The sequence below is a fragment of the Cavia porcellus genome, unplaced genomic scaffold, assembly GCF_034190915.1.
Source record: "Cavia porcellus strain 051 isolate PalLab524CR breed Dunkin Hartley unplaced genomic scaffold, mCavPor4.1 scaffold_6, whole genome shotgun sequence".
Lineage (NCBI taxonomy): Eukaryota > Metazoa > Chordata > Mammalia > Rodentia > Caviidae > Cavia > Cavia porcellus.
The window spans coordinates 84,726,326-84,754,022 of NW_026947489.1; the positions used below are offsets into that span (position 1 = coordinate 84,726,326).

A 27,697-nucleotide genomic window follows, 5' to 3' on the forward strand; every position below is an offset into this window, starting at 1 on the left:
GGCTTTGGATGTCTGAAAGTTAACAAGCTTGTGTAAAAGCTGAATGATATACATCAGTCCAACAAAAACCTGACCCATTTGCCAATTATGATTACATTGCTACACTGCCCTTCTTGCTTTGTAAACAGCCTACTCTTTTTTTGATGGAATAATAAATACATAGATTAAACTTCCATTAAAATTAATCACTTCTGATTGTGTACAATTAATTCTGTCTTCAGGGACCATAGAAAAGATGCAAATGCACTCTTTTTCTTTTTCAAGTCTATCTCTCACACGGACCATCCCCTTCCACAAACTGCTAGCCTAGGGAAAGCAATACATACATTTTTCAGGAGCAAATGTCTGTGTTTGTGGCTCATGTTGGCCTAGATCTATGATCCAGGTATTTGGAACTGTGCTGTGCATCAGAATACCCACCAAGACATTATCAACACAAGGCGGGTCCAAAGAAAATCACCTGAGTCAAACAGACATGGTGAATGATAAGATTGAAAGGAGGAGTTATTTCCTCTGTTGCTTCTGTCTCCTACATTAAGCCTACTTGTAAGTAGTCATTGTTCACTCTTCCTCTTCCTGACCCTCCTTGACAGCTGTCATTTAAGCCTTAGTGTACATGGATTACCAACTTCGGGTAGGTCTTGTGATGGCGGCATGGTTTTCGAAGGAGCAGGGTCCTTTGTGTCTAAGAGTTGCCATGTATTTGCAGCCAGGGCCATAGGACTGGGTTCCCCCTGTCATGGTACAGTCCTCCATCATTCATCAACCTCCTTCCTCATTATCCTCCACCCCCCAGCCTCCCAGATACAAGGGCTTCAGGGTTTATCAGAAGGGTTCATTCCAGTGTCCTTTCTGAATATCTTCTTCTATCTTTTAAGGATTCCATCCCAGAGGGTAAGGAGATACAGGTGAAGCCTGAACTTAAGGCTTTTTCAAGGCTTTCCCGATGTGATTCTGATTGCAGCAAGAAAGAAGACAGATGTGAGGGATCAGAAGGAGGAGCCTCTTTTGTTTCTGAGAGCACAGGCATGATTGTTACAGAGAAAGGAGACCAGAAGTCCCCTGGAAAAGGAGTGTGGTCATTTGTAGAAGTTGCTGGCCATGGAAACTCAGTGGCCTTGGTATAATGGTACAGAGGCTATGGCATCAGAGCAGTTGGGCTGTAACTTTCATATTGGACACAACAGACTTTGCTTCATCTTCATCCAGACTCCTATTATCCTTGTCACACTGGGTTATAGTCATAATTTAAAAATCAGTGCAAACACTCATGCTCTACACTTCTTACATACTGAAGTGCTTCAGAATAGCATAAATTAACAGCTTCCTGAGATAATAGGGGAGGTGGGGCTCAGAAAACCTAAAGGCAGAACTGCTTTCCTTGCCTTGGTTCTTTTGGATGTTCTCTAGTTTTGAGATAACACTTTAACTTTGCGAACAAGACTTTCTGCAGCACTATTTGTTCTCTAAATTCTTGACAGAGCACAGTAATCTCTATAGCCAGGAGCATATCATTACTCGGTCCTTATTTAAAATTCAGTTTTGAGGAAATCCTATCCCCAAAGAATTGAGCAGACAATAGGATGATACTTACAGAAATACCCAGCATACTATCTTGAGGCTCACTGCAAGATCCCAGTCAAAGTAAATCTTGGGCCGTTTCCCTCAGTGTTGTAATCAACCCCAGGTGAAGTCAGGCTGTTGATGAGCTGTGTACCTGGATTATGGTGTTCTGGCCTCTTAGCTGGAAGCTTCCATATTCCTGGGTATTACCTTCTTACTGGCATGGAGAATGGCTCAAGAACCAATCTGTCAGAATTTACTGTTGAGTAAACAGAACTAGAACTTTTCCAAAGGCCCGGAGGAGAAATACCATTAAGATTGTAGGGCCAGGAGTGCTCATATTTCTCCAGAGAGTCTAGAACTTATGATCTGACATCTAACAAGAATTAGGGTTTTTTCCCCCCTTTCTTGCTGGTGGGAGGTAATATCAATTAATTGGTGACCCATTTTTAGCATTTGTATAGAAATTTATGGATATGGTTAGTTTACTGAAACCACTACTTGCTTCACCTAAATTTCTCTCATTCTTTATTTCTCTACAGTTCCTCAATTATTATTTTTGTCTTATTATACCAAATGAATTTCAAATAAAAAATTTTAAGTGAAGCAAATAAATACAGCTGGCCTAGAAAGGATTATAAATAATTCTATTGCAAATATAATGCCTTCATTTTTTTCTTTGATGAAAAGGAAGATTACTGAGTGTTCTAGACTGTTTTCATCATTGATTAACTGTAACTTTGGACAAACCAGGTCAAGTGATTGGTCTTTAGCAGCAAAACAATATGTGAGAATAAATGTTCTGAGATGGGTAGTTAGGTTCTGTGCAGTTCTGAGATGGAAGATACTCTGGAGACTCCAGCAATGGGCCTGGAGAGATTGACATGATTAACTAATTGCATATCAAAAGCCACTGGTGATTTAAATGTAACTAAGTCAAATACTGGCTTAGCTAGAATGCAAACTGCCCCAAAATAGAGACTGAATGTATTATTTTACTCCTTAAGTCAACAATGTGTTTTCAGAAGCATTTTTTTCACCTTTTTTATTGCGCCAAGAATTGAATTCAGGGTCTCCACATTGAGTTATAGCCCCATCACTATTTTAAAAAATCTTTAAGACAGAGTCTTGCTAAATTACTCAGGCTGGGCTCAGACTTACAATTTTCCTGCTTCATTGTCTCAGAAGTACTTCTTCTGAGTTATAGCTGAAACATTACCTTATACTACTACAAAAATATGTAGAGCCCTCATGTTAAAAGGAGACCAATTAAAGAAATAGTGAGTTGACACATTTTGGTTTTCTTTGGAAGGAAAATAACCAATCACTTTTTAAAACAAGGCTTTAAAAAAAACAAGATTGTATATAGCTATTGTGAGCAATTTCAACTCTTTTTATAAAGAGGTGAATTCCAAATATATTGAATAAATGAAATGTCGTGATAGGCTTAGCTTACCCTCTGACTTTCCTGAATAGGCACTATTGTTCAAATTATTTATAAGTAATAAAGTTTGAAATGATAATCAATGATAGCTATGCTATTCAAATCCCTGATTATGCATAATTGTCTATTATTCTGAGAAGGGAAACATTGGACTGTACATCGTATTTCCAAGTCAGCTGTTGACCTGCTAAAGCCAGATAATTTAACTCTTTGAGGTATATCTTCCCTCCCAACTCAGAGAGCTGTGGCAGGATGCTTATGCCTAGTTTATGTGGCAAATTCCAAACAGATGCTTTAAGTACAAACAGTGTATGGAAGGAAATTTCTATTGATTTACTATTTTGAATGAAAATATCAAACTCCCTATATTACCAAAATAATAATTTTGCTTTTATTTCTGGATAGAAACATAAGAATTAAAGAATGATAAATTCTTGGCCTTTGTGTTGTTACTTTCTCCTACTGTGACCATGATATTCTTAATAATCAACTCTGTCCTTTTTCATGAGCTGGGACTTGGCTTTGGGGTCATTAAAATATTACTTCAGTAGGTCACAAGTAAGTTGAATAATATTTGCCATGAGTTTTGGAGAAGAAAACAAGAGTGTCTATGCAATACTTTAAATAGGGTATTTCTCAATAGTGAATTCTTAACAAAGACTAAAACTAGAAATTTCAAACTCTAAATTATTCAAAGGAAATAGCAGAGCATCTATGAATTGCATTGTCTGTTCTGTTTTGAAAATAGGCTTCTGTTCTCAAAATAATGCAGGGATGTAGGAATTAAGGGAAAGTTAAATGGGACCTGGATGTCCTTACCTTGTATCAACTACTATGGAAAAATATACAGTGAAATGATTCCAATCAAATTTGATTTTTCTTCTTGACCAAAATACTAAGTGTAGCAGAAAAGTACACACCCCAGATACTGTGGGGATCCACTCAGAGGACTCTCCTTGAATCTTATTGAAAAAAAGAACAGCTGCTTCCATTTTGGATAAACTTGGCCTGGTCTCCAGGTATTGATATGTACAGAGCTGATTAAGCTATTTCTTTGTCCCTTCAGTTGGCTTTCAGCATTGTAAATTGGGCTGGCTGAGGAACTGTTGTGTAATCTCTGAAGCAAAGTGGCAGGTCAGAGTTACCCTGCCCAGTAACTACCCAAATACATGGTTGAGCCAGGTGGGATGGAGAGAGAGCCATGCTCCATGCTGTTGGCTGGGACTCAGCCTTGAGAATGAAGCTATGACTTCCAGAGCAAAAAGAATTGTACATTAAAACTAAAGCACTGACACCAGATTATTAGATACTACTTCAGTTGTGTTATGCAGATACTCTGTCTGCATTTCTTGCCCTCTGCGTATCACAGAGGTGATCTCAGACTTCCTACCGAGCCCAGCTCACATAGTAGTCGCTGCAGTCAAGTATTTCCCCACCATTCTCACTGTCCTCATCCCCAAGCCACTCCCCTCATGGAGAATCAATAAAACCTGAGTTAGGCCCTGGTGAGGGTGAGGCCTTTGTTCAGGTGAACCACCATCTTGTCTGGATTTAGGACCCCATGGCTCCCCATAACTGTACCTATGTCTTAGTGTCTTTCTTCTCACCATGGGTTGCACTGAAAGTGGTAGATTGGAATTAACTCACTAGAATTCCAATAACCTCTCAGGGATTACAAGTGTAAACCTTCCTGGACCATGAATAGGACAGGAAAGGGTTCTTTATAAGGGACTAAGCCCACTAAATGCTTTGGGATTATGGATTATAGGAAAGAAAGTCAAGTCTTCCTTCAATTTACCTTCACAAGAAAGGCCAGCAGACTCGCAGTGCGGAAGAGGTCACCCTTCTACATTGGTCTCATGGTCTCTGCTGTTTTTTACCAGGGGTCTTTATGGGTGCATTTCAGGAATCTCTATCCTACTCCAGTTCTCCTGTCATAACACAATGCTACTTTTTAGAAGGGTTTTTGAGAAAGGGTCCTGATCTATATAGTTTAGAGCAAGTTCAGTTGAACTCACTATGTAGTACTCAGAGCAATCCTTTTGCCTCAGCCTCTGGAGTGCTGAGATTATGGGTGTGTACCATCACACTTGGCCATACTACTTTAATGACTGCATATCTTGAGTCTAGTTCTGTTCAGGCAAGTTTGTATAATGTTTATCCCTTTTCAGAATTATCTTGGCTTTTCTGGGCATTTTGTTCTACATAGCATTTTGAATCAGGTTGTGAACCTCTATGAATAATCCTGTTGGGGTTTCTTTGAATTTACAAGTGACATAATTAAGGTTTTATAATTTTTAGATTCTTTGTTCATAAACATGATCCACCTAGTCCTTCATGCATATCTACTTTCATGGCTTTCAATAGCTCTTTCTTGTGAAAATCTCAGTGGTCAGGATGGCCTAAGCTGTAGGTTAGTCACTTAACTAAGGCTGCTCCAAACTCTGAGCAGCCTGCAGGTCACTACAGGTTCCATTCCATCATCCTTGGTCCGTATTTCTCTCCATTGGGGTTAAGTTCAGTCACTCACAGTGTTCACTGAGTTGACAGTGTACTTTCAGGCTGTCTGTTTTCCTTTCCATGACTCCTTCCCCCTCTCTCTTACTCATGATTCCTGGGATTGCCTCCTAATAAACCACAAGACCTTGCAACCATGCCTCAAGGTCTACTGCTGAGGAAACCATAACAACCACTAAGCAAATTGCCAAGCCAATTGTAATAAAATCAAATTCTTAGAACCTAAAAGCAAAATCTGTGACTAGTGATAATCTCCAGGGAGGGGCATTCATAGGAAAAACTTAGGCTTTAAAGTTTGGTAAACACTTGAGTTCTTACCTTTACTCAATACAAGCAGCCTCAATCAACCTCTGTACCCCACCTATGTAAAAATGGTCATATAAATGTCTCAGTGTCATTTGGATTATCAAATTGTGTTAAATTTTCCATTCATTCAAAAAATACTTATTTCTCCAGGTATAAAATTGGTAAGTAACATGCTTAGTAACTGACACAGACTGCTGTATACATGATAATAATGGCTGTGTATTGATAAATGAGAGACAGAACATGCTTTGGAGAGCTAGTGACAAACAGGAGCATTTGGTAGTATAGGGGTATGCACCTGCCTTTCCTCCTATCAGTGTCGTGCACTGTTGGATTCAAGGACCCAGTACATTAGCTGCATGGCTTCATCAACCTTTCTGAGTCTGTCTGTGGGATGGTGATCATGCCCCCTGTTCAAAGGATTGTGGGAAAGAGTCAGGGATGTAATGAATGTGAAAGATACCTGCTCATCAAGGGTATTTATATTAATCTCCTCCCTGTAAATTGGTTGATTGTTTACTTCTCATATTGCTTCCTCCTGAAGTGATGACTTGTCACATCCAAAGGTATTCAGACAGGTCCAACCAGAGGACAAGGCGCCTCATAGGTCTTCTTTAGAATTAACGTTAGTTACAACCATGTTGCTTTTTATACATATAATATAGGTACTAGACAGGATTTGACATCTATTATCTAAAATGTTTTAAAAGTTATTCTTAAATTTATTTCTGATCAATATAATTACTAACCAAGTAGGATTTATAGTTATCATTTTATTGTAACTTTCCTAATGCCTTTTTGATCCTTTAGGCTTGTGTTGCTGTCTTTTCTTCATACTTTAAAAAAAAATAGTCTTTACCAATTACCATAGATATTGTCTAGTTTAATGTTTTAGCATCGTAATTTCTTTATCACATTTAAAAATATTCTTAATGGTTGCTCTGAGATATATATGTATATGTATTATATTTTTGTATTCTACTAATGTCCACTTAATTTTAAAGAATATAAAAACTTTTTTATAACTCCATTCCTTTGCCTCTTCTTGTGCTATTATCATTATACATATAAAATCCTCAAAATAGCCAAAGCAATTTGAATAAAAAGAACAATACTGGAGATACCATAATCCAATTTTAAAATGTGCAATAAAGCCATTGTAACAAAAACATCATAGTACTGGCATAAAAGCAGACATATAAATAAAAGGAATTGAATAGACAATACAGAAACAAATCTATGGAGCTAAAATTATCCAATTCTCAAAAAAATGTGACAAAAATATGCTTCAGAAAAGGCATCTTCTTTATCAAATGATGCTGGGAAAATCTGATGTCCAAGTGCAGAAGCTTGGAAATAGATCCCCTTCTAACACCATGTACAAGTATCAATTCCAAATTGATCAAAGATCTAAGTCTAAGAACTGAACCTTGAAACTATTGAAAGAAAACATAGAGGAAACAGGGCAGTATATAAACATAGGCAGCAATCTCCTTACTAGTACTGTAGTAGCACAGGAAATAATAGTAAGACGTAACAAGTGAGACTGTATCAAATTAAAAATCTTCCACACAACAAGAGAAACAACAGAGTAAGGAGACAGCCCACAGAATGGGAGAAAATCTTTGCTAGCTATTGTTATGACAGAGGATTAATATCCATAATATACAAGGAGCTCAAAACATGTGACATCAGAAAATCCATATAACTCAATCACTAAATGGTCTAATGGATGGAACAAATCCTTTTCAGAAGAAGAAGCACAAGTGGTCAACAAGTAATATGAAAAAGATGTTTAATATCATTAGCCATCAGAGAAATACAAATTCAAACTGCACTGAGATTCCATCTCAACACAGTCAGAATGGCTATCATTAGGAATACAACAAATGAACAAACACAAAATGCTAGCAAGGATGCAGGGAAAGCAGAAACCTTTATGCACTGCTGGTGGGGATGTAAATCAGTACAGCAACCATGCAAGTAGCAATTTTTCAAAAATCTAAAACTAGAGCTGTCGTTTTATCCAGCTCTTTGCTGAACACCCAAAGGAATTTAAGTCAGCATATTAGGTATCTATATATCCCTGTTCATTGTGGTGTGATTAACAATAGCTAAATGTGGAAACAGCCTGAAGGCCTATGAACTGAAGAGTGGATAATGAAATAAAGTACACAAGATAAAGTATAAAGGGAGACTTAAATCATATCACATGGAAGAAAATGGATGCAACAAGATATTATACTGTTAAGATAAATATACTAGACTCCAAAAGGTTTCACAGGTTTCTCTCATACATGGAATCTAAATTTACTTATTTTCTTCTTTCTTTCCTTATTTGTTTAGTGGTAGGGATTTTCACACAGAGCTACACCTCCAGCTCTTTTATATTTTGAGATAGGATCTCAACTAAGTAGCCTAAACTGAGGGCCCTGAACTTGGGATCTTTCTGCCTTAGCCTTGCAGAGTGCTAGGATCACTGTGCCTGGCTTGGAATGTAGGAGGGCTGGGGTGGGGGTGAAGCCTGAAAGTAGAAAGAAGAGAATAAGGGGGCTGGAGAAACAAAGGGCAAAGGTATGAAGGGGTGGTGTAGGAATGCCCAAAGTATGGGGTAATTATGTATGGACTTGCTGAAACGAAACCCATTATTACATATAGTGAATGTAAAATGAATGTGAATGTTATCCTTAGTAAAGATGACATGAGACAAAGATAGAAACACGAAGCATTAACTGTGAGTCCAACACCCAGTTGATTATAAACATTCTTACCGAGCAAACACTGGAGAGGTTTCATTTAGACATGAGTAGCTAACAGAATTCATAACCAAACATTTAGGCATTTATTTGAAGTCAGGAAAAGAATAAAGTATAGACACAGGGGTAAATATAAAAGAATATAAAATATTTTTGGTGCTTTTTCAACTATTTGATTAAGATGTAGCTGAGTAAGACTTACCACAAAATGTGTTGATGGACTTATATAAAAGTTTATTTAGTTATTTACTTATTTTTTAGAATGTAGCTTTAGAAAAACATACTTACATCAAGTTAAAAGTAGAGGAATAGAACAGTTTTATTCAGTCCTAACGAACAATTAGGTATGAGGAAAGAAGTAGTAGTGTGACTCAGATGGACTGGATTTTAATTCTAGGTCAACCCTTTTCTACTGAAATGTGATGCAGGACAAATCTGATATCCAGTTTCTCCTGGGAACTACAGTCCTTATTTTGCAGGGTTATTAACACAATTAGATAATGAAATTTGGGAAAATGTATACAGGGTGCCCAATTTGATTCCTGGCACAATACATACTCCATAACAGTAAATGCCACAGTAAGTTGCTACTGTATAGCTGTTGCACTTCTCTGAAGTATGTCTTCTAGTGTTTTCCTACACAAAGTTGTTATCTTACGCTTGAAATATTTATGAGAAATAGTACTTCCATTTTAAATGGTGGCCAGTTTTATAAGTTTAGCTTCTAAATGACCTGCATTTTTATATATTATACAGAGTCCCTCTTCTGTAATCAAATTTAGATTTGTCCCTCAGTTTTCCACATAACAATTTTAAAGTGACTCAGTGTTGCTTGTCAGCCAGGGTTATTAGCGATGTCACTGTCATCTGCAGTGAAACTTTTATTTGTAAATATTCTGAATAGGCTATTGTATTCTCTGTTGTGATAGAAAAATCAGTGGAAATGGACAAACAATAGGTGCTGGTAATGAGCATGGATGCAAAAAGGGTGCCATGGCACATGCCAGATCCTTAACCTTGCTTTGATGTTCCTTTTGTATAAGTTGCTTAACAGCGGGTTAGAAGGTGACGATAAAAGAAATTCTTGGATGAGTAATTGATGCTTGAAGTTTATGTATTAAAGATAAGACACCATTAGGTGTTTTGTAATACTTTTTCAGTTCTCTGAATAGATACTCTGTATGTATGACTACCATTGACATTTGTGCAGTAAGTCATAGCATCACCGTTAGTGATACCTACATCAGAAGAAACCATCTGTATTTCTAAAAAGAATAATCAAAAATGGAAACTTGCTTTGTTTCATTATAGAACATGATGGCTTGTGTAACAACACAGATCCTGTCAGCTAAATAAAAATCTGATTGACTAATTCCCATTTTACCTTGAGAATATTAAAATTTATTATTGACTATTTGTTCAGTTAATCGTTGTTTTTCAAAGCATGAGTTCTACTGGGGTGGGGTGGGGGGGCAAGGAGCCAGGGAGTTTGTGAGGAAAATAATGAGAAAATGTTGGAAAGCAAACTGATCCTACAAACATGGGTGGGCAGTTTGTCACTCGAGTCTCTGTGGCCATTGACTTCAGCTACAGAAGCAAGTCAGTGACTTACGTCATCATGGATCTGTTAGAAATGGGCTCTCTCTGATGAGACTGATTTCTTGCATGCAAACAGGGATAAAGCCTCAGATCAGTTCTCACTGAAGTCTCTGCCAGTGATGCTATGAATGAGGAAGGCTTGTTCTGAAGAGGTGGCTCAGGATGCCGATCCCTCTATGAGCAGCGTGAATCTTCTTGTATTTCTAATGCAGGCTGGGATCACCTGACAAGTACTGCTCATCTCAGAGCCAGTGGTGGCGTGGAGCTGTGAGAGAGGAACTTTGTTGATTACAGATGCCTGTTTTTGGACAAGTAATATACACATCTACAGAGAGATGCTATCTTGACAGGCATGGCCATTTTCACTTGATTCAGGGGAGGAGAACCATCTGCTTTCTTCCCTCCGACCTTTAGTAGGTTAGCACTGTCTGTCTTCTCTTTTAATAAATTGCAACAAAGCTCTTCTATTAAAAGAATCCATAAAACATGGCTTAGTGCTGTAGCCAGAGTACAAAAACCACTTACCAGCACAGCTCCGACAGTTCTGTATAGAAATGTCAGAATAAAAGCAGGATTCTCCAGTTTCCTAAGAGAAGTACTCTTCTCTTGGGAGTGTCTCCTAGCTCCCTCTTCTATTTAGTCTTCCTTTTAACAACACAATTAAAAGGGACTATAATATTTTCTCCTGTAAAGTGTGGTAAGTGAAATAATCTTTTGTATACAGATAAAACAGAATTACTTTAAAAGTGCTGTAAGTTTTAAAATGTTATTGAAAAACATTTCAGAAGCCCCATAATGTCATATTTCATGAAGGGCTAAGGCTTGAAATTTGAAGTGGAATATAAAAATTGCCTGTGGTCAAAATTAACAGTGACATTTCTTTACACCTCCCCCCTCCATGAACTGCAGAACCTGTGCCCAGCCACAATTAGTACGGCAGTTAAAACAGTTGGAAAGCAGGTGAAGTAATATTGTGTTAGGGTGCATGATATTACACACACACACACACACACACACACACACACACACACACTGTGTCTGGTGAAAGGTCATTGCCTGGGAAGTTGTGTAATATTTCTCCCATGCTTAAACTATTGCTTTTCCTTTTTCTACTGAATGTTGTATAGCTAAAAATTGCATTTCACAAAGAAGAGCCACTGAATATTAGAAATTAAGTTCCAAAAGTGTTTTCTCTTTCTTCTTTTGAACTATAACCAGCCAGTTTGCAGAAGCTACAGATAAGGACACAGATTGTTCAGTTCACATGTGTGGTATTACTGAAGCTTCTTGTGAGAAACAGTATTATAATTTTTAAGAACATTTTTGATCGTTGAGACTAAGGAAATCTGTTGAAAATTTGGATGGAAGGAAAAACTTGGCCATCTGAATGACCCTTCTCTAAGTTAAACCCTTTCAAACATAGTGCAACGGCTTAAATTATGTGCTTTACTGAGATGTACATTGGAACAAACTTGGGAGGATCAAAGGAAGAATTCTAGGAAACTCTGTCTCTTTACTCTCCATCCCCTATCAGTGCTCTGGTTAGAACTCCAGGTCTCATCACTCTGCTAAACTAACTTGGACCTGGTAATGCTCAGCCTTTACCTGTTGGTTACATGTATTTGCCTGTGCTCATGAGGTAGCTCCACATCCAATTTCAGGCAGGAGAATCCAAACAACGTGAAGGTGCATTGTCACACCATTCATTTAGCTTTCTCATTTCCTGGTGGAAGGGCAGCTTCTCTGAATAATTCTGTTTTGCCTTTCTAGATTTCTTGAAGGAGCCAAAAGAAAGCACCATCAACACATTACTGTTGTTAATGCGTGCAAGAGAAGATTGACTGTGAATATACAAACCAGAAACAATGCGAGAGATCACTCAGTTCTAGAAATAATGCAAGGGCTTTGGGCACAAGTGGCATAAGCTGAAGGCAGGAGTAACATGTGCTTTTAACTAAGGGAAATAAAATGTAATCAGTTATATTAAACTGTGTTTGAATATTAGCAGAAGATCAGCATGTAACCTAAAGAAACAGGAGGTCAAAGAATGAAAACTTAATAATTTTTTTCTTATCACTGCCTAGTATATGTGCAATATATGACAAAGCCTGTCTTGGAAGAATACTATATCTCTAAAAAGAACACATGTAATCTAATTTCAGACACTCTTGAACACTTCTAGGTATAATCTGGTTTTGCAATCTATGAAAATATATTAACTTACCCACTGATACAGATCTAGTGTTGTAAGTTAGCATTGTGGTTTGTACATCAGTCATTTGATGGTTCATTTAGTAGGAGTCAGTACTCCTGCACTTACTTCCTTTATGGAATGCTCCTGAAATGTGTTTTTTAGGCTTATAAAAATGATCTAAGTCAGGCATGCGGTGCATGATTGTAACCCAAGCAAGCACTCTGAGAGGATGAGGCAGGAGAGTTGTGAGTTCAAGTTAAGCATGGACAACCGAATAATTCATGGAGATTCTGACCCTAAATAAAAAAAAAAAATGCAAAGGGTGGGGGATATAGCTCAAGACAAAGGCTCTAGGTGCAATGCCTAGAACTAAAAATAGTATCCACAATGACAGCCACAACCACCACAACAACAGCAGTGGCACAAAAATCAGATCCAGCTTCCTAGTGAGTGTCCTCTTCTGGAGTGAGGCATGAGAGGCTCATAACACAGTAACTTTGAGATATTGAGACAGTGTCTTCTGAATTTGTGACTATATGTCCTCGCCACACAGGACATGTTATGCCAAATGTCATAGAAGAATTCCTTTAGTGTTTTCTGCCCCGTCTTCCTCTTCCCTCCTGTGGAAGAGGGCACAGCCTTTGCTCTATTATGCTCCTTGAGGGCACAGCCAAGGTTTGACTTTGGTACTGACCTGCCTTCACCAGGAACACCTGGCACAGCACCTGATCAATACCACAGGCTGGATGTACATTTTAACAATTAACATGTTAAGCTTTGGAAGCTGTTAGCAGAAAAGGAAAGCCCATCACTCGCACAACCATCACTCACATTCCCTTCCTGTCACTCTTCCCATCCACTGTGTGACACTCAGCTTCCTCCAAATACCACATAGCCCTCTTCCCTGGTCCCCCAGCTCTGAGCCTGCTCTCCCTGACTCTCATTTCATGAGTGTCTGTGGCTGAACTCTGTGGCCATCAGCTTCACAAACCTAGGACAAAAAGGTTTCACTGCTCTGCAAATGTCTTCAAAAGCACACAAGTATAGAATGTGATAATTACAAGGTTTTCAATTTTAATTAAAAAGACTGAAGAGTCCTCAAACACCCCTTAGTGTAAATGGAGGTTAAAACTGTAATTCCAGATTTTAAATGAGTGTTTGTATAATTTTAATAAATGGAGTCCTTTGAATATTCTTCAGGAATTAGCTCTCCCTTACCTAAAATCAGGACAAATCCAAGAGTTTCTTGCACACTTTTGTGTGTTTTAGGTAATCCAAGCCCACTTTGGACTTCCAAATCACACCTCACCTTCTAATGTTTATCCGCCTGACATTTATTCAGCAGTGCCAGGGAATATTTGACCCTAGTATAAGAGCAGCATTCACCCCTACTCTTTCACGGTTGTAGTCTTTCTTAAAAGTGTAAGATCCTCTTTCTTTCTTGTCCTGTCCAGTAGTTGAGTGCCCAAATAGCAACATTAATTCAATATGTGACCACTTGCAATTGATTTGGATTTTCATATGGGCCTTCAGCTTCCTTGCCCAAGCATTTCTTTTCCTTGATTTCATTCCTATTGACATAAGTATCTGGCTAAGAATGGACCCTATTCAGGACATGGGATGTTCATGTCCTGTCCTAGCTTCCTGACCTCTTGGCCTTGAATTCCTGCAGTTTTGGTGTCTTTCCGGTCCCTCTGTTAGAGGGAGCATTTCCACATTCTCCATCGATGGTGCCATGATAGTATTAACAGCAACAAATGTAAAATAGAAAAAGTTCAGCTGGTTACCATCCATATATTTGGAATATACCTGATTATAAAATTTCTATTATGAATTTATAATGGTTATCAATAATTATATCAGCACTTTGCACTGACTAGTTTCTTTCATTCAACTTCTTTGATGAGATGTGCTCATATGATTACATATAGTAGGAGACATTCTCATTGTTGTATAGTGTTTCACGGCATATATCATCATATATATGTTGAGGAAATACGTGAGAATGGAATTGCTATGTTGTAGAGAACTGCTATTTTGCATGTGATTATCTATACAGATAAGTGCAAATTTTGCAAATTGGTTGCCTCAAATGTTTTATTTACTACACAAGAGTGACAATTGCTTTGTACACTCACCAGTTTTTGGTATTTTGTGTCTCTTATGGTCATTTGGTTGTTGCTATTTTATTATCTTTGTTTTGATCTGGATCTGTGCTAGAATTTTCTGGAATAGTTTTTTGGGCTTTCTTTTTTTTTTTTTCTGCACTGGCATCTATTCATATACTGAGTAGATAGCTTTTACTGTGTCTTTTATATAGAACTGAGCCTTTCTCTTGGGTTGTCCCCTTTCAAAAGACAAGATACTTCATAATTTAGGAATAACGTTTCTCCAACCTTTAAATAAGTTGGCATTAAGACAGCATAACCACACACCAACTCTGTGATTAAAGATCTCACTATACCAACAAGTGTTCTGTAACCTCTATAAAAGCCATTGACTAAAAGCAAAAATAATTGATCTTAAAACAGCTTTTTTTTTGTGCCTTGATGCCTTGGGACGTCACTACACAATCAGGATTACTCAACAATATCCGCACAATTATCCCTGGAAGTAGGCAGAATAAGTGAAGTCACAGAGATGCATAGTTAGATAGCTAAATGCTACCCCCGTCTCATATGTTTGGTGAACCATTGGGTCATCTATGCCTTATACTCATCAATGAATTCACGCATTCGTGAGCTCAGTAGCTGAATGCTGTGTTAGAAGGTGGGGCTTGGTTGGATGTCGATCACTAAGGATGTGATTTGGAAGAATGTGTTCTTATCTCCAGGCCCCCTCCTCCTCTCTGCTTCCTAGCTGCCATGAAGGAGTGGCTTTCCTCAGGTGTATATACTCTTCATGGGTCTTTTAGTCATGGGAATATTGGATTAATCCATATGTGAAAATCAAGGAATGATCGAAGTATTCCATAAGTGATTACATAGGATGCTCCACTCATAAGAGTCGTCAATGTCTTTGTTATCATAATACCATACCATATTTTTTTGTTTGTTTCTCATGCTAGACTTCCATTTTATGAAGTCAGGGCCAATCCTGTCTCCTAGTACAGCATTAGCTGCATTGTATGTGGTGGAGTGGAGCTGAGTGTGTGAGAGTGCTCAGTACACACTTGTTGAAGGAAGAATAAACATGAGGTGGAATAAGTGGTCATGGAAAGTTAACATTTAGGCAAGCAGAATGAAAAAAAAAGCTGGCTTTCTAGGTAGAGAGACTTACCAGCTTCATACTAATGTTCCCTTTCATTATTATATTTTTTTTTTGTATTTTTAAAACATTTCACATAATTCTCAATTCATTCTTTCAGAAAAGCAAGCATGATTATGAGACTCAATGAGGCAAATTGAGTACTAAAGAATATAACTATGTTCAAAAATTCATTATTCTGTAGTGCAGAAATTAAACAGAAAGAGAGAGTGGAGATGAGGCGGGAAGAGGTGAAAGCCTTCGTCAGAGAGCTCTGGGATTCAGTCTGTAGTTAAGGACCAAGAAGAACTAGAACACAAGTTGGGCTAGGAGAGTTTAGCACCTATAGTTTATTAAGGAATAAAAAGGACTCATGTCGAATAGAAGTCTCATGTTGGACTCGCCACTCGAAACTGGATGGTGAGTCTTCAAGCTTGTCAAAGAACACAGATAAAGGTTGTTTCCCCTCTTCTGGGCCACAACTGCTGCCCAAGGAAGCAGGGTTCCTAGCTTAGGATCTTGGACCCTGAACATTCTCGATGTTACCTTGGAGCAGAAACATAAGCCCCTATTAAAGATTTGGTTGGACTGTGAGTCTTGGTGGGGCTCAGTAGCCATGACAGCTAAGCCTTCATAGAAGGAAGGACAAGGCATGGGGTGGAGAGAGGAAGAGAGAGGAAGGCTCCGATAATTTAAAGTGCACCTCAAACTTCCAAAGCACCAAGAAATTTGATGCCAAGGAAATGTAAAAAAAGAACACAATGAAAAAAAGAAAGAGAGAAAAAGAAAGAAAGAAGGGATTATAGACATTCTTACAAATGAATATAAACATAAAAATGAATGGGATATTTCCCAATTGTATACCAATATATTTTTTAAAATCACTGGCAAGTAAAATACGGGCCAGAAATGCAATGATATCCTACTATCATAAAATCTGATATCATAAAATCTGTTACATAAAGGAACACTCATCATCTTAATAGAGAAAAATATTTGATAAATATAAACAAAGTCATAAATTAAAAATAAATTTTTATAAACAAGGGATGGGAAGAATCTTTGTTAATTTAATAGAAGTTATTTAACTGAAAGCATGCAACAAACATCATTAAAAATGGACTTAAAAATATTCTTGTTAAAGAGAAAAGTCAAGCATGACTGTGATCATCGTGGTATTCAACATGAATCGGAGGCCCAAGATAATGTAACAAAACAAGTGAATGAAATCAGAGGTCCGAGAAGTAGAAAAGATGGTACCAAATTATCCTTGTTTTCATAATGTCTGATGGTAGAAAATCCTTGATCTATGGAAATACTATTAAAATCCAAGAAATTATTGGGGATACTGGTTTAAAAATCAAATACAAAGATGAACTGTGAACTGACAGAAAATAAAAGTCACATTGTTTGACAGGATTTGTTAAAATTTTTAAAAACTTGTGGAGCAATGTGGGTATTGTTCACTGGTAGAGGAAACCATGGATTAATATGTGGGATTGTGTTTTTTTTCTGGAATGATAGAGTAGAATATCATCAAGAAAAGAGGCACATGAAGATTGGATATATTATATTTATAATCCTTTGTTTCTTTAAAAATGTATACTAATCTAAACCAAATATTGAAGAATGTGTGGGTAGAAAGTACAGGAGCACTCACTATATTATTTTCATTTATAGATGAAATATTTTGCCACTGTTTATGTTTTTGTTTGTTTCCAGAACCCCCTTTTTAAGGCAGGTTCTGGTAAGTTGCTAAGCTGCCAGACTGGGATAAACTTGTGATCTTTCTGCTTCAGCCTCCCAGAATGCTTGGATTACTTACAGGCATGTGCCACTATGCTGGGCTCCAACACTTTGTTTATTGAATGGAGGAGTTCATTAAAAAGGGTAAACATCATGTGTCCATCTATTTACAGCTTCCTAATGGAATCACTGCCCTTACCCATTGTTCCTGAGGTCCATCCAGCCCTGTACCTCCCCACAGTCCTGCTGGAGTCAAAGCTAATGGGTCAGAGATGTTTTACACTGAGGAATCACTTTTGTTTGCTGGTCAGGGGCCTGTCAAGAATGAAAGACAGAAATAATGTGGATTTCTTTCCTTGGAATCCCCAGGGATTGCCAACGTGGAAAGTGGAGCTATTGCATCTATTATTATTGTCTCTTTTGCCATTGGGTTCTATGAAATACGGGGACTAAATACAGTAGCAACCGCAGAACACTCAAGGAATCAAAGAGAAGGAAGCTGATCGGATGTTTGGAAGCTCTCCATTTCTTACACAGGTCTCCAGTTCAAGCCAGTGTAAAGTCCAATCAAATTTTGTTTTCCACTTGTGTGGATTTTTCTACATCCTGACAATTCTTTCCTCCTACTCCCTTTGAACTTCTGATCCTTGTAGTCTATAAAACTTATTTAGAAAACGTACAATGATAGACTATTTGACTCAATCAATAATCAGTACTAAAAATGAAAATATTTTCATGGAGAAGAAGGTAAGAACTAGCTTCTGGAGACTTAGGGAATTGTCCTGGGTCCTTGGTAATTCTGAAACAGTTTTTAAACTAATTTTTAAATAGGGGAAACACTAACTTGTAAAATATTCCCTGTCATGATTCAAACTCTTCTTCCCACTTCCTACCTGCACTACTGTCAAAGAGGAAGGACCAGTGTTATGCTAGAGATGGTTTGTATGAGTTTACAAGGGGCAATTGTATTTCTTAACAATGTGTGAGCTATTTGGTAAATACAGAAATTCTTAATTGAATTCTATAAACTCGGAATTATATAAATTACATTAAAAACAAAGGAAATAAATACTAAAACTCATCACTTCCTAAATATTTTGCTCTTCTTTATTATTACTTGCTATTTATGTTTTTGTGTTGACATATATAAAGGCGTGTTATTGCACACCTTCCTAATTCTGCTTTCAGTGACACATCGGTAGTTAAAAATGGCTACAATGCAACAACACACCAAAAATTAACAAGTACTACAAGCCTGGGTCTGATTTATTGCTTTGTTTATTGTCCAAATCTAAGAAAGTGATGGATAAAGTGCTAATAATGCAGATTAAATAAAAGGATGTACTCTGTGTGTTGCTGTCACATTATAAACATCATGAACATTCAGAAAATATTCAACTATTTTTAGGATCTGGTCTTCAGGGGCTGGGGATTTAGCTCAGCGGCATAAGCACCTGCCTTGCAAGCAGGCGGTCGTGAATTCGATCCCCGGTACCGATAAAAATGAAAAAGACAAAAAAAAAAAAAAAAAAAAAAAAAAGATCTAGTCTTCAATCTAGCAGAAAAGTTACTGGTGTTACTGATAAAGAATGTACCTATGACCTATTTTTGTTGTTTCACTTTTCTCTTACTCATGAATATAGAGAAATTTCAACCACATTTACATGCAAACTATATTCATTATTGATCACAGCAAAAACAATGAAAATATTCTGTAAGAATCAGCTATGCAGAACTAATTTATAATAAAGAGTATGAAGTACTTTATTATTATTTGTGCTACATTTTTATCATAAGACTTATAATCGGCATACATGTACATGCGTATGTATACACATACACACCAACACATGCACATACACTCTTGTATCTTTTCAAAAGCAGGCTGGAAAGGCTGTGTTGAAATTGCATCGGAATTGGAGTGGTTGTAGATGGTAAATAATAGACTTGTAATTTGGTAATTGTAGAGCAGTGGCTATGATTAGGAGGGAAGAGATAAGCGAGGAAGAGAACAGTAAAAATGGTATTATTTTATATACAACATTGGGGAAGAGCTTTGAACAGTTACCAATAAGGAACTCAGATAAAGATCTTCAGAATATTTTGCCGGGGAATATACTCCAATTTCTCTTTGAAGGATTTTAGTATCAATACATAATGTTGTCATCTTTTTTAGAAGTTAGTGTTTTTTGTTTTTGAATGTGTATCTGAGCTTAGATAGCCCATTAAGCAATCATTTTCAAGCTACACCAGCATTTTAAATATAAAATGACTTCTTGGAGTTAATATGGATTTACTGTGACCTAGTGCTGAACTTGCTTTTGTTCTTCTCTGGCTAGGGCAGTTACAATATATCCATATGTTGAGAAAAAACAATACAACTCTAACTAGTATTAGTTATTGTCATATTGGCAATAGTTTTTCTTGTTTTTTCCTCTTTGGATTAAGTAGTACAACAATCTTTGAGGCAGACATAAGTGGATTATTACCACATTTTGCATGTTAGAAACAGGCTAAGAGAGATGGTACAATTTACTCCAAACTCAGCCAAGTTTAGTCTGATTAGAATCTAGGCAATCTAGCCCACCCTTGAGGTCACAGTGTTGACCTTGTCTATGATGGGACAAAATTGTCAAAAGTTAGCATGGTCATGTTAAAGTAGTCTCTATCCAAAGGGGAACCAATATCAACCTAAGGACAGCTCTCTGTCAGGATGTTGGAAAACTGCCTGTATTTTATTTTGTGGATGGATTTAACAAAAGCATTTACTGAGCATACTGTTGTGTAGGAGGATGTCATAGACACTTGAGGGAGACAGAGACGTCATGGTACAAAGGATTTTAAAATCCAGAGACTCCCTGCTTTTATCAGGACTAAAGTCAAGAGGCAAAGCAAATTGGAACAGGATTTAAAATAATTCAAATCCAAAAGCTCCTGATAGTTCCCATGAATATTCTAAAACTAGTCAGTGTTACAGGAATATGTGTAAAGGCTTGTATGATATTCAAAACTATGTGCATACAACTAGAAAAACTTGCTTTTATAATATCACTTATGTAACTTATCTAGAAATTTTAGAATTAACCTCAGGATCAAGAGTGGTGCTAAAGCTTTTGCTATGCTCCTAGGTTATACTACCAGGAGTGCATCTGGAGTGAGAGTTTTGCTTTGTTTTGCTTTTCCTTAGAGCTCTGTAATGGCCAACCATCCCCACAGGATGCTTTTTAGGTCAGGTTCTAACATTTTGAGGACATTGAAAAAGGCAATGGGGACAAACAGAAAAGGATCACATAACTCAGTCATATGAAGAATGGCTGAAGGATTTGGGGATGTTTAGCCAGGATGAGGAAGAGTCAGAGAGTATATGGGATCAGATTCCAAAATATTTGGAAGGTTGTCATGTGGAAGAGAGAGTCAGTTCCTCTGAGCGGTTCCAGAAAGCAAAACCAGCACAAATGACCTGAAGTCACAAGAGGGTTATCTCAGGTTAGTAAAAGACGGAGAATATTGAACTATTAAAAAAGGATCGGGCCACTGTGTAATACAGGGAAAGGGTTCCTAGAGAAGGTGTCACAAGAAAGACAGCTTGGAGCGGGTTGCTAAACTTCATCATGTTGAAGGCATCTTCCAAAATCAAAACCCCATGATTTATGTTTCCATAACAGAAACAATTTCCTAAACCTTTAGAACACACAGACAAAGTAAGATCATATTTTACTCAATGCAGCATTTGGGGAACAATAATTAACATGTATGTAGCAATTCTTTTTCAATTCCCCTAAGAAACAGTGACATTTAGGTCATGACAAGATGAGATATATGTAAACATTGTGCATAGACAGCCCACAGATAGCAGGCATCAGGGAATCTACTCCATGGAGAACAGGGGGCTGTTTTGATATAAAAAAAGTGAACAGAGCAGGAATACAAGGTTAATCCTGGATGCAACTTTAAATCCTTCAGCACAGTGCCTAGCAGTCTTAAGAAAGCAAACAAAAGTCTGCAAAGCCTTTCCAGAGGCGATGAATAGAAACAGAACAAATCACTGTGGCCTAGATAAATGCTACACCCCTGCACTGCCTGGGGGCTACAGACCTCCTCTGCAAAGGCCATTCCAGCAACCTGAACAAGAGCAAAAATTCTGGCACATGGATCTTGAGCTAATTTCCACAAACCAAGTTGGCATAATTGGCAAGTGGACACTTAGAGACAGAATATTTAAAGAAAATCTCACCAGAGGAGGCTTGGAGGAGCCAGTGGAAGAAACTACTCTAGGCTTGTTGAATATGGGGAAAAAGAAGAAAAGAGACTGACATTTTAACTCAGACAAGGCTCAGTGGAGATGCAAGAAGTGGGAGAGCAAATCTTTACCCAGCTGGTGAAAGCCCCAGATAAAATCCTAGCCACACCATGTAGTTTGTTAAAAGTCATTTCTTCCCTACAAACCAACCAACTTCCATTAGTCTCTAACATTCTTTCTGACTTATTTCATTAACATATCCTCTTTTTTTCTGGAGCACTTAGAGCCCCAGGGAGTCTTTCTCTTCCCCTACCTCAACTCCACCAAAGGGGCATTGAAAGAGAGCCAGGGTGTTGTCTGTGTAAAGAAAAATTGCAAAACCACAAATTGCAGAAAATCGTCACTGCCAAAAATTGAGAGGAACACACAATATCACCATGCCTCTTAAAAAGCAATTGCGCATTTTACAGGCCTCTGGATAGTTCAGGTTTGTTTGGCAACTTTCTCACCCATACCACCCAGAAGACAGTGCTCCTCCACCAGAGGCAGTGGTCCTAAGGCATATGTGTAGTTACAAAGAAACAAGCAAAATACGTGAAAGTCTTTGCGGGAGACTGATTTTGCAGTGGGATTCTATAATCTACTATTGTATAGCATTGATTTTAAGCTTCAAAGTTTATCATTAGAGTGCCAGGGAAGTTCATAATACAGGGAGAACCCAATAACTTGTGAAGAATCCCTTATAGTTACATAATAATTTTAGATGCTAAAATCTTTCCCAAACATAATCTTAAGTGATTATCGTAACCCTTTAATGGAGAGTTTTTCCATTTCTCATAATAAAGAAACTGTTTCCAAAGGAGTGACTGGAGCTTAGGCATGAAGCTGCTGAGCTTTACTGCCCAGTTCCTTCCACAGTCCAGCCATTTTCTGTAGGTATATCTCCCTGATTTACTCTTCCTCCATGGTGTTGGGACTCTGTGTTCCCCACAGAGTTCCAAGACCTTCACTTAGGAAGCCTCCTCCATTACCACAGGTCTAAGCCTCCCACTGGAGTGCCAATCAGGTAATTTTTCATTGTCTCTGTTGTATCATATAACCACTATTTGTACATGAAGGAAACTCCAGAAACTCAGAGGAGTATGGCTAATGATTTCAATGCATTTCCTTGATTCCAGTCTGGGAGTGCTTTAAACTGAAATTTTGATAAGAAGATCGAGTTATATATGTGTTTATATTTGTATATAATGACTTAGAATGCTGCTTTTAATTGTTTTTCCCCTAATTTTTATCATGACTATATGCTAATCCTAATTTAACATTAAATCACTTAAAACAGTGATGAAGTTAGGCAGTGACAGTATGATAAAGAGTCACAAATATGAATGAGAAGGGAAATAAACATAGGCAGTTTTCCCTGAACTCAGTGTTAAAAAGGAAGACTATAGTCAAAAGCCAACATTTGCACAGGCAATATACACATGATAGCACTGGAAAAGGGGAACTGCTCATAAAATCTAACATGGCCTTATTTGTAAAATCTGTTTAAATATTCATATCATGTAGGTGTTTTGATAAAGCAGTAAAGACCAGAGCAATATAATATAGAGCTTGACATTTAAAAAAATTCCAGTGAGTGTGTAAGACTGACATTAAATTTGAATGATTTTAAAAATGAAGGTCTCTTGTGCTGATGTTTGAATATTTCATATATATCCACTAGAAAGCAAGCAAAAACTTCATCCTGGGAAATCAGCAAAAACTAAATTTTTCTTGCAGTTCAGCTGAATGCGTGATTTTCTCAGGGACTGAATGATTCAAAAGAGAATTTGTTAGAGCACATATGTGTAATTCAAGTGAGACCTTTGGATTCTGATGGGTCAGAGAATGTCTAGCTAAAGGATTCAGTGGCTGCCAAGATACATAATTTATTGGAAATTCTTTATGGATCAGGAACTGAGAGTTGATCTCTGTGATTTACCTGGCTCAACCTCCTTCTGCCTTGTGATTGTTGGTCTACTTATCTGTAGTGACAAGCAACTAATCATTTTTTAAATAGCTGCATGTTCATACTAATCCTAAATCTATCCTCTAGTGTTATCAAATTATTCCAGAGATAGATGAAACTTTAAACATGTATCAATTATAGGTATAAATTCTTGTGTATATATTTACATTTGTATAATTAAGAGAAATCACTCAACTTATTTCATTAAAAAGAAAAGTAAAACCTTCATTCACATCCTAATTTCTAAGGCAGAAATCCAAAATACTGAAAACTCCCAGTTCAGACCTGTGATTTTTATTTGATTTTTTCAGTATAGTGGGTATTTGTGATTTGCATATAGACATTGGGAGTGCTAGAGTAAAACAACATAATACACAAGAGATTAGCTCTAGAAGGAACACTGGTTTACAGAGTAGCTGCAATGCAATAGACACTTGAAGGAATTATTAAGGAAACTGCCAGACTGCTAAACAAAATCAGTCTGACTACACAGTGAGGGCCAACTGGGCAAAGAGTAATAAATACACTATTTGGAAGATACTGGATATTCACATCTTTGATGTCACATGATCATCATAGCACAAAGAATTTCCCCCTCCTCACTTTTTTCTGTTTTAGGTGTAATGTTGTCACAGTCACCTTTAGTTTCAATCTGCTTCCCTCAAAACAGTTTCTAAAATGCTCCATGATGTTATACAAATCAGCAGTGTGAAACATTAGCTTCTAACTGTGACTGCATTTGTTGAACCAGGCTTTAAAAATGTAGCGATGTGAAAGAGGAGCCTTGAAAATTAGGAGGTTTTAGGAATTATAGCAGAGGAGATGCCATTTCAAGGAGGCAATGTACTTACATTTTGCTGCAAGTGAAATGCCTGTCTTTAAAGGGTAGCCTCTGAAACAAAGAGAGAGAGAAAAAAGAATGTTAAAAATGTGCAGTGACCAAGTCAAAATGAAAAAGGCATTGAATTGCTTTCCAAAGTATAGCTCCAGACTAGAAAATAGTGAGGACTTAGATGAAGTTTACTTTATTGGGAGAGTCTTCTTGGGGCCATTGGGAACCATAGCCTATGAAGAAAACATGTTAGTCAACTGTTGCATCTCATTGTACCCTCAATTCCATGTCCCTGGATGTCCTAGAATTTCAAGACCCCTGATCTTTGTCTCTCATTTCCAATCCTGAAAATGGGAGGAGATGCCTTGTTGTCTTGTTCAATGGTTCAACTCACACCACTCTCTTGCTTCTGGCTCACAATGACATTGTACCATACCTTGTTCTTGTAGACCCAGTTCTGACACATTGTTCCATTAAATAAAAGTCCTCTGAGAAATTATAATTTTCTCAATTCATGCTTATTGGGATAAGTGGACACTTTTCTAAGAAATAAAAAGCTTTTGTGGGGGGTACCGAAGGGGGAATAAAATTAGTGCCAAGTTTCTCTTTATTCAAATGGCAATGAGAGGCAGAACAATTATATTGTTCCTCCCTTGAAGGAATTTGCCAGGCGTGCAGGCAATTTGTTCAGTGTGGCAGCCCACCAGACAATTCAACTTATTTCCAAATTCATTTTTTAAAAATCTATTGTGGTTGTATTCAAAGAGATACTTTGCAAGGTAGCAGGTTTAATAGGAGATGAAATGAAGTCCTCTTGAGTGATCTAGGATTCGTATGGTTTCAGGTTATCTTTAACATTGAAGCACCTAAGTCATTGTTCTCAGCCCTTTGGAAAGATTCAAACTACAAACACAGATCTGGATAATTTATATTGGTCACTTCAGTGCTCCAAAATTGATAAAAAGAATAATAGTGACTATTTCAATAATTGTTATAAGGTTAAATAAGACAATAAGACAGTGTACATAGTGTATGCTATAGGTTGTATCTGGAATGTCCTCCAGAAAGCCAGAAGTCAAAGGCTCAACCCACAGCATGATACAGTTGAGAGGTTCTTTACAAGGTGCTTTGTGATGTTCTCTCAGTGGTAGGTTTTTAGGTGATTGCAGTCAAAGGAATTGTGGGACTAGTTGTGATCTGTCATTTCTTTCTCTTTTGCTTTCTAGTCATGGGTTGGGCATTTGTATTCTATTGCATGAGGCCAACCATGAAGTGCTGCCATAGTCCACTGATCATGGACTGAAACCTTTAAAACTGTGAGCCAAAATACGCATTTTCTCTTTGTAAGTCAATCACCTCAGCTATCTATTATAGTAGCGGAAAGTACAGACTTGGTAAATGTTTTGTGCTGTTGTTTCTGTTGTTATCATTATTGTTGTCAGAGGACCAAATCAGAAAACCAAATTAAGAACATGTAACACATCCATGAAATGGCACCTAGGAAGGCAGGTATGCAGAGCCTTGCTTGCATAGGACATCTCTATTCAGTAGTCAGAGTTGTACTGCTACCCCAAATTTCTCACCCACATGGTATTTCTCCAGTCTGCATTCTTTCAGCTGCTGAGGATGACTGTTAAGATCCACAGTGGAAAAACTCTTAATGTTTTAGCCAGCCACCTAATTCATCATTACTATTTGAATGTGTTGAGCTCATAGAGAAATTGTTAAATTATTAAGCTATTGAGTCTATGAAGAATAAGGATAATTGCTCTTTACATAGGTCTTTACTTTGTACATTTTTACTAGAATGAATTTCTTGGGTGGGTCCTATAGTGTGACTCAGGAAGATGTCACCTGTGTCATTAGTGAACTGCTCTGATCACAGGATGACATATTCTCCACTGCCAGGCCAAACAAAAATGTGTACTGAAAATTCTTCTGAATTTGTATACTCATCAGCTGCTTTGGGGAACTTGTTGCTAAGAAACAAGTGTAGAACTCTGTTACCTCCTGAGAAAAGTTTTTACTACTGCCTCAGATAATTGGTTCTTTAGCCACAAAAGTATGAACAAAGAGAACTGGGTGTCGCTTCACAGCTTCACTGGACAAGAACTCTTCATTTGGGAAGCAATTTCACAGTGAGAGCATTGATTATTTTGAAAACTATTCAGAGCTGTTCTGTGTTATTATGTAACTAATGCAATGGCGCTGATAATTTTTCTGGTGATACAAAATTAATTGCACAGTTATGAACACTGTGGTGGTTTGATTTTACAGACGATAGAGCTACAGTGTACCCTTGAGTTACAATCTGTCTGACATATGAACAACTTGGGTTATGATCAAAATTTTATTGTATTTTAATATTTTTTAAATTTTATGACCAGAATTTAGTTTTAATTTATAACCAAAGTCTTGAATTATGACCAAAATGCTGGCTGCTTGTGCTTTCACATGGTTTCAGACACAGATTTAATCCTTAAAGAGTTCTGGAAGGAACATTGCAACATCCTTTCCTGTATGGAGTTGAGAAATCCAGGGCCAGCGTCTCTCTAAGGACACTGAGATCTGCCTGTTTACAGGAGAGAGACTTTGAAGGCTGTGTAGAAGAGCCTGCGACTTTAGTTGATAGACTGAGTTACAACCAGCCCTTGAGAATGAATCAAGTTCGTAAGTCAAGGGCCCACTTACATAAAAACTCACCTTTGCTCTTAAAGCTTATTACCACATTAGAAATAGAAAAACTTCAGACCTTCAAATGATTAACTTGCTCACTGAATGCTTGTTACGTACCTACTATGTGCAGGACTCTGTGTTCTGTTATAATAATACACCCCTGACCCTCATGATGAATGTCTTCTGGTTGTGGAGATAACCAGATGGTTTCGGGAGATCACAACACGATATAAAATTACAGTACTGGTCAGTGAGGGCAAGGTGCAATTTGGTGATACGATCCGTACAGAGAGGTCAGAGAAGTCATGGGAAGGGTTGGCATAATATCTAAGAAAATTTCACATTTAATTATAATAACATCTAATAATGTTGTATGTTCAATGCACCAGCAATGCCACAAGTACTTCTATAAGTACTGATTATTTTATTCCTCTTGACATCCCTTGGCAAGTCTATTTATGTCCAGAGCATGAACGAAGAAGGCAGATGGGAAATGGAGCACACTAGAAGCAAAGATATCTAATCAAAGATGTGGTCTCCAAGCAGGAATAACTGGTTCCTTTGAGGAAT

The 27,697-nt window shown here is 37.5% G+C and overlaps 1 protein-coding gene across 1 annotated transcript in view; it reads right to left on the reverse strand.

The window, feature by feature from the left end:
* The window catches only part of Ankfn1 (ankyrin repeat and fibronectin type III domain containing 1), a 390,235-nt gene that overhangs the window by 218,148 nt on the left and 144,390 nt on the right, over positions 1–27,697 (reverse strand). Inside the window, exon 2 of the mRNA XM_013149456.3 lies at positions 24,471–24,511. The gene's annotated coding sequence lies outside the window, so the exon portion shown is untranslated. The remainder of the gene's footprint in view (positions 1–24,470; positions 24,512–27,697) is intronic.